We start from the raw sequence: 10,770 nt of genomic DNA on the forward strand, positions 1-10,770 counted from the left end.
CGCTATATTTAGTCGGTAAACTGAATCGGTGTTGAGGTCACGTAAGATCGATTTCCCCGCTAAATTTCGCAGGCAAACTTAACCCTCTTAAGGTAAAGGGGAAATATTTCCACTAAATTGAGCGGGGAAACGTCCCATAATCCAACGCGCACGGTTGCGCCGACGCCGACGACACTCAACCCGGAAAGGGGGGCTAAGAGCTGCTCTCTAAAACAAGAATTCGTGGAGGTCATTAGGTTGAAGGCGTTTCCTCAATTCAAGCTACCATTACGTTTTAACGACTTGCTGAAAAAAGTAACAAGAACAGCTTATCGTCGGTTTCTCTCTGGCAAAAAGAGAGTTAAGATAAAAATGACTTTTACTGCCAAGGCTACTATTAATTCTAATGAATGCCTTCTTTAGTGTCCTTTTTGTCTTTTGTCAATCTGACGAAAACAAAAGCTTACGGCACTCGCTAGCGCAAGGTAAGGAGGTTGTTTTCGGTTTTTTTTTTTTTTGTTCCGGGATTACTTGTGACGCGCTATTACTGGCTGTACATTGTCGCAAATTGACGCTTAAAATTCTACCTTACCGAGCTGTTAACACACCACGGTTTTTTGTATATTTTAGTAACGCAACTGCCTCTAAGAATTAGAAATGGGCTTTAGCAACGCGAGAAACTTCTAGTAATGCAATTTTCTCACATGCCCTTTCGATTGTCAGTGTTAAGTCACACTCTATTTATAAAATTAATTCCCATCAACGTATTTAAAAAGCATCAAACAAAATGGTGCTTATTATCCGGATTTCAAACAAGGTTTACAAGGTTGGGTTAGAGCGAGGTGTGTGCTCACGGAGATCAAATAGAACTGAACATAGGTAAAATAAAATACATCATCTTCAAGCCCAGAAATAAGATGACCAGCACTGTGACTATAACATTTCTAAATTTATTAATAGAACAAGTACCTTCGCACAAGTTCCTGGAAGTTTGGTTTGACGAAACATTAAATTGAACACGCCATGTAAACCATGTGCGCTCTAAAATATCTAGTTCAGTTGGTATTCTGAATAGGGTCAAGTTTCTTTTTCCTAACTGGCTTACGTGCCAACTTTATTACAGCCTTATAAACTCACATCTCAATTACTGTCTATTAGTATGGGGTTCAATCCCAAAAAACAACCTTGACAAAATCATTGCCATTAAAAAAAAAAATCTGTACGCACCATTGAAAGCGTATCATCCAAAGAGCATGCAGCCCCTTATTTTTCGAATATCGTACACCACGTATTGATCTACTTTTCAATGTTAAACTTGCGCTAGAAATATATAAAAAATTAGTAGTGACCAGGCGGCATTCTATGAGCTCTACCAACGTAAAAGCACACCTTATAATCTCAGGGTTCAAAATTATATGACACCAAAATCTGGAACTAATTACGGTTTACAAAGATTAGCACATCGAGTTACAGACTTTTTAAATAAGTATTTGGAAATTGAAAACATATTTAAAAATGCTGTATCGACTTATAGATTTAAAAAGTGTGTCAAAGCATTCTTTTTGTTGAATTTCGGCTAGTGTTTTTTCTACTATTGTTGATTGTACAGTTGTGGCGTAGACGGTATGATGTGTGTTCGTATGAATATTATTGACTTGGAGCGTACCCGAGTGTTATGTGTATTTATATTACTACTAGCGATAAAATTTTACGTTTTGTCTTATCATTGTCTGAATGATGTTGAAAATTATTTTTTTTATTTTTTTTATTATATTTTTTTTTCTTCCTCTCTTCTGCTGAACGATGTACACGGCTGGTGGAGCCTCGTCAGGCGGTGTTAGATTGCCTTTTGGCCCACCAGCCAGGACTACTGAGTGCGAATAAAGTTCATTATTATTATTATTATTATTAAACATAAGCACTTACAAACGTTCCATCCTTAGTCAACTTCTTGATCGAAGGCTTGCTTACGGATGATAGCCGGTATGCCATGGACCTACAAAAAAATAACAAAAAAAGTCAAGATTATCCGATATGGTCCACGTTTTCCTTGTTTATTTTACTTTTTGCAAGGGCAAATCTAAGGTGGCCACGGCTGCTAGAAACATCAGCCGGTCGTTGGTATGCCGTCATGGTAATATCTCGTTAATATGAGCACCTCCGATCCATAAAATGCGTCCACAATTTTTGGTTGCTTCTAACTACAAGTCAGGGCTGCTCGTATTTGCAAAGTTTATTGCTGACAACTTTTTATATATAGTTTATATCCATACGAATAAGATTTGTATTAACAAGAATTCACTATACACGACATTGGTTAGGCTAGGCGTCACCGTAGATAATTTTATACAATATAGAGCCCGCCGTTGGCTAAGATAGATAATTCGTACAAAATAAGTTTAGGCAGCCCAGCCGCATCTTGTTTGCATATTAATTATGAAGACAGTGATTGTGGAGGCGCGGTGGTGATAGAGATAATGTGTAACACCCAATGATGTGAAGAGGAAAAAGCAAGAAACTTTGAAGTCCGACAAAATAACACAAAAGGATTACGCCCCGAACTAAAGGAAATCATTTATTTATCTCCATCCTTATGTACGCATGATGATCAGTATATAAAGAGCGGGAGAAATTATTGAGTTAGCTGAGCTTGAGACGTTCCCCTCCTATGTCTTTTTCTGGAAATATAAGCTTGCATATTTTTATAGTTTTTTTTATTTATAATTAATAAATAACGTGTTTTTATATACAATTCGACAGTGTTGAGGCCGACTCAGAATAAATTAAAATTGCCGAAATGCCTACATTTACAGACATTGAATCATGGTGAGCGCAGTATGTGGTAGATAGACATATGCCCAGTATTTTTTGACACATATAAAGAAGTATGCTAAAAACCATTTATGGGTTCTGACATAGAACTTGCGACAAATATAATACAGTTTTAAGTAAACTGCAAATCATCATGAATCCGCTTTCAAGTGGCTTTTTCCGCATATTTGCAAATATTTACTGACGTGTAAGCAAATATCTTAGGCAAATGCTATTGCAATTGGCAAAAATTTATTAAATTACATTTTTGACATATGTGACTCAGTCATGGAGTTTGAGACATCATTTTATTATAGTTTATCACGTAAACATTCTTATCTAAACTATCGTTTTACAATTTGTAAAGTACGGTAAGTACCACTCACCCGCACTCTTGGGCGCCAGGCGGTGAGCGCGAGTTCTTTGGCGCCCTTATGAGCCGCAAATCCCACAACTTGTAAATATTAGGTGTGTTTAAATCGGTCGGGGGCTAGTTGAAGTGTCTTCGACAGCTCACTAAGACACCACGCGGTTGTCATTGGAATAGATTGGAATTTCGAGTCGATTATACACATCCGTTTTTTTTTTTTTTTTTTTAATTTAGTTTCACTGAAACATTGCGCACAATCCTGACTCTTTTGTCATTGGCAGTATTATCGTTTTCCGGATTTCATTTCTTTCCCCAGAGCCACATTGTTGGAACAAGCTCACCGAATAGGTCGCGCTCATAAAACATTGAGGTGCCAACACTTGCTCAACAAGTTGAATATACAATTACCAACTAAACAGTTATGACCACACCTGCACTAATGAAATATCTGCGCCTAGGTGACGCGTCATCTGCGTTCTTTACCATCTACTGATGAGGATGGTAGCCAGTGGTGGCAGCGTAGGTCGTTCACATTGGCATTCCTGGGGCCGGTGGTTATTGTATTGCGCACTATTGAAGTTTCGTCCTACGTCAACATCACCGCTGACCAGTTTTCAACCATTCATGACTTCTTTGCCAGAATGAAATTTTTAAACTGCACAACACTATCTGTAACAAAACCAGAATTGTGATAATCTGTTTTAAGAGAATGATGATGGATTTTGGTTGATATCCTTCCTCCTTATCTCCGAAGATCAATCCCACTGAGCGAGAACATCTTCGATGTGAAGGGTGCTAGTTCATAGCTCACAAGCAACGTCCTTTCGATATAAAGAAATTGCGCTACCGGTCATATAATTATGGTGCGTTCTTTCTCAGGCCAATTAGGACGGATTGGAGAATCTTCGCCACTTTTTTGTGAACCAGGTAAATCAACGTGTTATTAAGTGGGTGGCTATAATGTGTTAGCTGATCAGGGTGTGATAGGAACGGTTCGCTATTACATGTTAGATGGGTCGGGCTGCACTTTTTTTCAACATCGCAAATTCTATAAGGTTGTGTTTAGCTTCTCTTTTTTTGAATTTTTGTGTTACGCGCTTACTGTGGACGCACAACAAACAAGCAAAAAGTAAAGAAAGAAGAAGGTGACTTGCCAGGCGACTTCAGTTTTCGACAGTTGAGCGGAGAGCCCATAGACAACCCGATATAATCAAAATTGAGGAAATGAATATCCTTTGCTTTGCTTTGCAGAGCAAAATTTATAAAAAAATATACATTGAATAACTTAAATATTAAAATTCCAAAAATAAAACCCTTCATATCGTGAGTTCAATCGCGTTTTACTTGGCGACCGAGAAGAACGTTAATAGAACTAAAGAAAGCGGATTTAAACTATTACGTGCTAGCGTATTCTTTTTACATGTTAATCTTCAACTAAATCCAGGAGCGGATCAGATGCTTCACTTCGGTGTATATTTATGGTCCCCTTTCCTTTGTTTATCACATAAACTCCTAATTAGAAAAATCTTCCTGAACACTTGACGCTTTTTGCTAATAATGATTAGCCTAGGAAAGAAAACCCACTTTTTATCACTTTTTTCACTAAATCAGGCCTAAGTGCAGATTGTCCATAGCATGACAACTTAATTCAATTGCTGATGCGTTGACAGTGATTTGCTACTGCGCCCTCCTAAATAGCTGAACACGAGGAAATTTCGCGCGATACAGAAGATCAAAATAAAATAAGTGACTCAGCAGTAGCTCTATGTCACATTTCAACGCGTGATGAATTGTAAATGTGAACCGCAGCAATGAGAATCGAAGGTGCGAAGTGCAGAATCAATAGCGCCATATATATTTCTCGCATCTATTTGCTTGTGGCTCTTACTCTCTGCGCCGTTCATCAATCCCATTTGCTCCATGGCCTGTGCTATCACCGCGGTGCATATTCTTTTCAGTTTTGTGTTTTAAGTGATGTTTTCCTTTATTGTTTGTTCGCTTCTTGCTTCTTGATGGCTCGCTGAATAGTGAGGTCATTAGAGGCTACGTTGCATTTCTCCAAGAGGTTGATAATTAATCACTGCTGTTACACGCTCCTGGTCCTTTGTTAGAGCGTCGCTTCAATTCGCAAAGCCTAGACGTTTGTTATACTTTGAAGAAGAGGAATACGAAGGGCCGACTAAGCCTGAGCATGAAAACCATCTTTGAGCAAATGTCTGCACAAAGGCTTTAATATATGCACGCCTTGCAGTGCAATCTGCTTAGCCCAATTTACTTATCTTGAGCCTATACACACTCTTTTGAGCCTATATATACTCTTTTGAGCCTTCGTTGGGATCCTAGAACATTCTACTCTTTCGTTCTGAAAATATTTATTCTGAGCAAATGCAGAGCTTTGTGCCAACATGCAGGAAAAGAGGTGGCACATTTTTACCACAGACACTGCATGACCAAAGCTCCTGTCGCTGACCGGTATGATTAGTGTAGTCATTGCTCTTCGTGCGTTAGTTTGTATTACAAAGTAGGAAGCATATGTGCATCACTGGAAGTGTAAGAGTTTAATGATGACCAAAATCTTGAGTCGTGCCTGAACATCCTGAAACTCGCAATGTTGTAAGTGTATCGCTTTGTACTTAGCTTGCTTGGGCGAGAATTAAAATAGCTCCGTACCGGTTGCTAGGGTCGTCATTAAATTTAAAACATGCCCGTGTTTTTGTAAGTGGACCTCTTAGTGCGGAGCTGAAGATACTCGAACAAAGCAATATTCATCTTTTGCATCTCACTATCCGCAAATCAATGCTGTTAAAGAAGGCAATGAAGGAAACACATTTTACGTGGAAGGGGTACTGCACCCGAAGCAAAGCTATCCGCCAAGGCTCACTCCACCTACGGCCCGCATTACTTAAAATATCGCCAAGCGTATAAAAAAAACACGCAATCAGATATTATCACGTTACAAAAAAAAAAAAACGGAAAAATTTATAAAGCTTTCTTTTCTTTGCTCGCTCAAAAATAACTGAGTACTTTAATCCTTACTGAGATTTAAAAGAAACACACACATTGAGGTTAAAGGAAGGCGTTACTTGGTCGTTACCCCGAATGTGTCATTTTGTGTAGGCATAACCGTTTTCGAGTGTCTAGACGTGGACGTACCAAATTTCCCTATCATGCAAATGTTCAAACTAATATACACATTGAGATCAGTGTTGACGAGGTTATAAGCGTATGGTATATTTGTGTGTAGAAACACTAGACGTGACAAGAAATGTATGTACTCGCTTCGATGAACTATCTGGTTGCTGACGCAGTGATCTCATTAGGATTTCGCACAGTAATATCCTTAGATAGAAAGTACATCAATAGATAAAAACCAAATAGACTAACTTGTGGTCTACGCGTTCCCCTTCGAAGGTACCTAAATAAAGTTCCTCGTTACAACGTCAAAAAGTAACGAGAGTACATTTCTTGTTTCTTCTCTCAGAAATTAACCAAGTCGTTACTTCGCTACCAAAAAAAAAACGTTGCTAGATACAAGTAACGTGTTAGTGGTAACACATTACGTACGTGTCTGAAGGAAATTTTTGTTTTCTTTTTTTTCAGTCTTTTTTTCAGTTTTTTTTTTTTTGTATAATATAACTCTAAAAATACGGACTTGTCGAATTAGAAAACAACACAACAACACCGAAACGCGCCAACGCTAATTGCTAAAACGTATGTAGCCTTTATAGTGCTCCCGAAAAGAAAAATATTACATTATATTAAATTGAATCATATTTTTCTACATTATGCTACAGTACAGTACATTACATTATAGTATGAATGTTATATTATGATATGTTATAATAAACTATATTATATTTCATTACAGAATAATATAGCACCGACCTCCAACCTGATGTTTTAAAAAAATATTACTTTACCGTCCCTCCATATGGGCTAGTCAGAAAGCACCACTTTTTTACCGCATGACGCTCAAACGGATGACTAATGTGCGAGACTCGGAAGCGAGCAAGACCGCGCAAAAAATCCAGACACAAAGGGCCCAAATATGCGTTGGGAAAGACTGATCTGTTATGGCGACAGTATAACAGAAGATGATGCAGATGATGGCGGAAAACGCGTGAAAGAGTCTGTCTATTTCACGGATCCAACAGAAATCACTCAAGCTGCAGAAAATTTCACTCTGGTCGTAATGAAAAGGTTTGTTTTTCGTGAGGCACTATCTTTCCGGGCAAAATGCTGGGGCAATGCACGCAAAAGAGTGGCGCGCGTGGAAATGTCGGAGGTACGTTGTTCTTCCGCGAGGCTGAAAGCCTTTAGAGGCGTCTAGCGAAACTTCCTGTGACAGGCTGACGCAGCGCTGTGTTTTTCTTTCCATCTCCGACTGCTTTCAAATCTGGTAGTTTTTTAATTGCTTCGTGAAAGTCCGCTATTGAAGCGAGGTGAATGGTCGAAAACACAACTTATACAGGGAAGAAGGCGTGCGTTCATTAAAATAAACTAAATTGTGAACTTCTTTTTTTTAGCTTAGACGTTTTTTTTTGTTTTTTTTTTGCTTTGTTTTTTGTTTTGCAAGTAAGTTCGAATTGTTTAGGAGCTCTATAAATCAGGGGACACTTGTGCTGTTAAAGGAGCGCCGCGCGATAAACAACACGGCGTACGCCCGGGCGTTACGGGGTGGTATTTGTTGACCCAAGACTGGCGCGCCAACGCCCGTTGCACGGCGCACATAGTTTCTAAGCCACCATTGGCAACAAGCGTAGAACAAACGGTAGTGCTTTGTTCCAGAACACACTAGTAACGCATACGTTCTTGTTTTTTAATCATTTTACTATATAGGCAATCAGGTTGAAGTAAGAGTTTCCGCAAAAATGTATGTTAACAACACAAGAAACTGTTTTTATTAGTTTTTCTACTCAATCAAGCTATCAAGCCGCCATAAAACTGAAAATATTAACGTCATTGCAAGAAATTGATAGCTGTATGGATTCCATAAACGTTACTTCTAAAATTCAAATGCAACGTGTTCACACTTGCTAAGACGACTGAAATCAAAAAAAAACAAAAAAAACACACCATAACTTATTAACCATTGACGCAACTACACAGATTGTAACATTAAAACCCAAACTCAACATAAAAGCCTAGCGTTAATTGATTGTATGATACGCGACTAGTGTTTATTACAGTCACATAGCGCTTTCGTTCGAAAGTACGCGGATGCATTATATTTGTTTTGCGCCAATGAACTAGGTCACGGTATCAAACAATTGTTAGGCTAAATGCATGTGACATTCATAGCATCGTCGATCACCCGCACCGCTGCTCACCGCAGCACCGAGGCGCGCTCCGTCGTCTTCGATCAAGTGCACTGGTGCGCACCCGACGTCATCGCTAACGGAGCGCACCCCATCGGTGCACCTTTCCGTTGCCCCCATGAGCACCAAGAAAATCGACGGTGCGCAGGGGTGCAGTTTCATCAGGCATTGCGGCCTGGAGCGGGAACCGAGGAGATGGCGGTAATCGCAGACGCGTCGTATATCGAGAGGGCGACCTTGCGCAAACAAACAGTCCCCGCAGCGACGCTTGATTGATTGTAAATCGTTTATTTGTCGAAAAGAGCTTGGTGCTAAGAGATCGCGTTAAGTGGTCGGGAGTACATAGCCCTCGACGACTTTGTCAGCCCACCAAGTTCTGGCGGCGGAGTGGCCAGCACGGTCTCCCACCACTCGAGAGAAAGATTTGTAGGTAGGTCACCCAGGGGTGGCTCTATTTTGCAATCCCATAGGATATGGTCGTAGTTCGCTCGTTGGCCGCAGTGTTTATAGTTTGGGTTGTATTGGTCAGGATAAATGTGCGCGAGGAGTCAAGGGGTGCGTAACGATCGCGTCTGGAGACGACGCCACGTAACCTCCTGTTCTTTAGTCACACTTTTGTGCGGAGGGGGGAAAATTCTTCTCTTTAACTTTAAAATGATTGGTTAGATCACGATATGTGATCATGGAGTCCTTCGTGGGATTCAGGAAGCCATACTCATCCACTGCCCGGTCGACGAAACCTCGGGCTTTATAATGGGCTCTCTCGTTTCCCGGATTCCCCGAATGGGCTGGGACCCACATCTGTTCGGAGTAATTAGGTGAGAATTTGGTGGCATTTAGGAGTTTGAGTTATTTGTTTGTAATTCGACCCTTTGCGAAATTATTAATAGCCTTTTTAGAGCCACTAAGAATGGTACTGCCTTTGGAGTGAGCTAGGGCGAGGGTTATAGCTACCTTTTCTGCCGTTTCGGAAGATTTGGTTTTGATGGTTGCCGAGACAATGTGGTCAACGTTCTCGTTCATGGCCACATTTGCAAAGGCATTTGCATGTTTGTATTCTGCTGCATCCACATAAATTATTTCGTTGCGCTGTCCATATTCAGCATGTAAGGCTTTGGCTCGTGCTTGTCTTCTGCGTTCATGGGGTATGGGGTGCATGTTTTTCGGAAGTGGTTTGACTAGTAGGGCTGCCCTATAGTCGCGAGGCAAGTCTACTTTAGCGTCATTATTAGTAGGTTTATATTTAATGCCAAGCGTGGTTAGAATACTCCTGCCAGTTTTGGAAATGGCTAATCTCGCAGTTTGAGCCATTAAATGGGCTTCTTTCAGTTCATTGCAGGTGTTGTGTATTCCTAACCTCAGAAGCCTTTCGGTTGAGGTATTTATCGGGAGTCCTAAGGCGGCTTTGTAGGCCTGCCGTATCATGCTATCCAATTTGTCCTCCTCTGCTTTCGCAAATTTGAGATAAGGGGTGGCATAGGGTATCCTGCTCAGCGCAAGGGCCTGCACTAGTCGGCATAGATCTCGTTCCCTCACCCCTTGCTTTCGATTAGCTATGCGACGGATTAATCGCGCCGTCGCTTCTACCGTGCATTTGAGCTTAGTGAGTGTAGCATTGTTCTTTCCATACGTTTGAAGATACAACACTAGTATTCTCATAGTTTGTACCTCTTTGACGGATCGTCCGTTGACATAGATGTTCATTTGGGGAAGTGAAGCTAAAGCTCTGCTGCCTCTTGGCTTGGGTCTGATCATAAAGAGTTCAGATTTTTGCTCTGAACAAATTAGGCCGGCTTCCCATGCGCATGGGAAGCCGGCCTAATTTGTTCAGAGCAAAAATAATGTCCACCGCTTTTTGGAGTGTGTCTTCTATGTAGCCGTCACATCCTTTGGTTACCCAAAGCTTGATGTCGTCTGCATAGAATGTGCGATGAAGGTCTTGTATTTCCGACAATTTGGGGGGAATTTTGATGAGGGACAGGTTAAAAAAGGAAGGGGAACAGGACGGAACCCTGCGGTGTTCCTTTGCTTCTTAGTGTGTAATGCGGCAGACTCTATTGTTCCGACCGTTATCACTGCTGCTCTGTTAGTAAGGGAGGGTCAGATGTAGTTGTAATCTTTTCCCCGGGGTTTATTTCTGACAAGTTTGTCAAAATGGCTTTGTGGGAGATGTTGTCGAAATTTTTATGAAGGTCTATCCCCAATATTGCTTTGGTTCCTGCTCCTTCATCAGCTTCGATTATATCCTTGTTTAGCTGCAAGACTATGTCCTGGGTACATCGATGAGCCCTG

General features: G+C 40.7%; 1 pseudogene; it reads right to left on the minus strand.

Annotated features, from left to right (window-relative positions):
• Positions 1 to 1,918: 1,918 nt before the first annotated feature.
• LOC120844775 lies at positions 1,919 to 10,182 on the minus strand (annotated as a pseudogene).
• Positions 10,183 to 10,770: the final 588 nt, after the last annotated feature.

Source organism: Ixodes scapularis, unplaced genomic scaffold (assembly GCF_016920785.2).
Source record: "Ixodes scapularis isolate PalLabHiFi unplaced genomic scaffold, ASM1692078v2 ptg001568l_1__unscaffolded, whole genome shotgun sequence".
In the NCBI taxonomy this organism is placed as follows: domain Eukaryota; kingdom Metazoa; phylum Arthropoda; class Arachnida; order Ixodida; family Ixodidae; genus Ixodes; species Ixodes scapularis.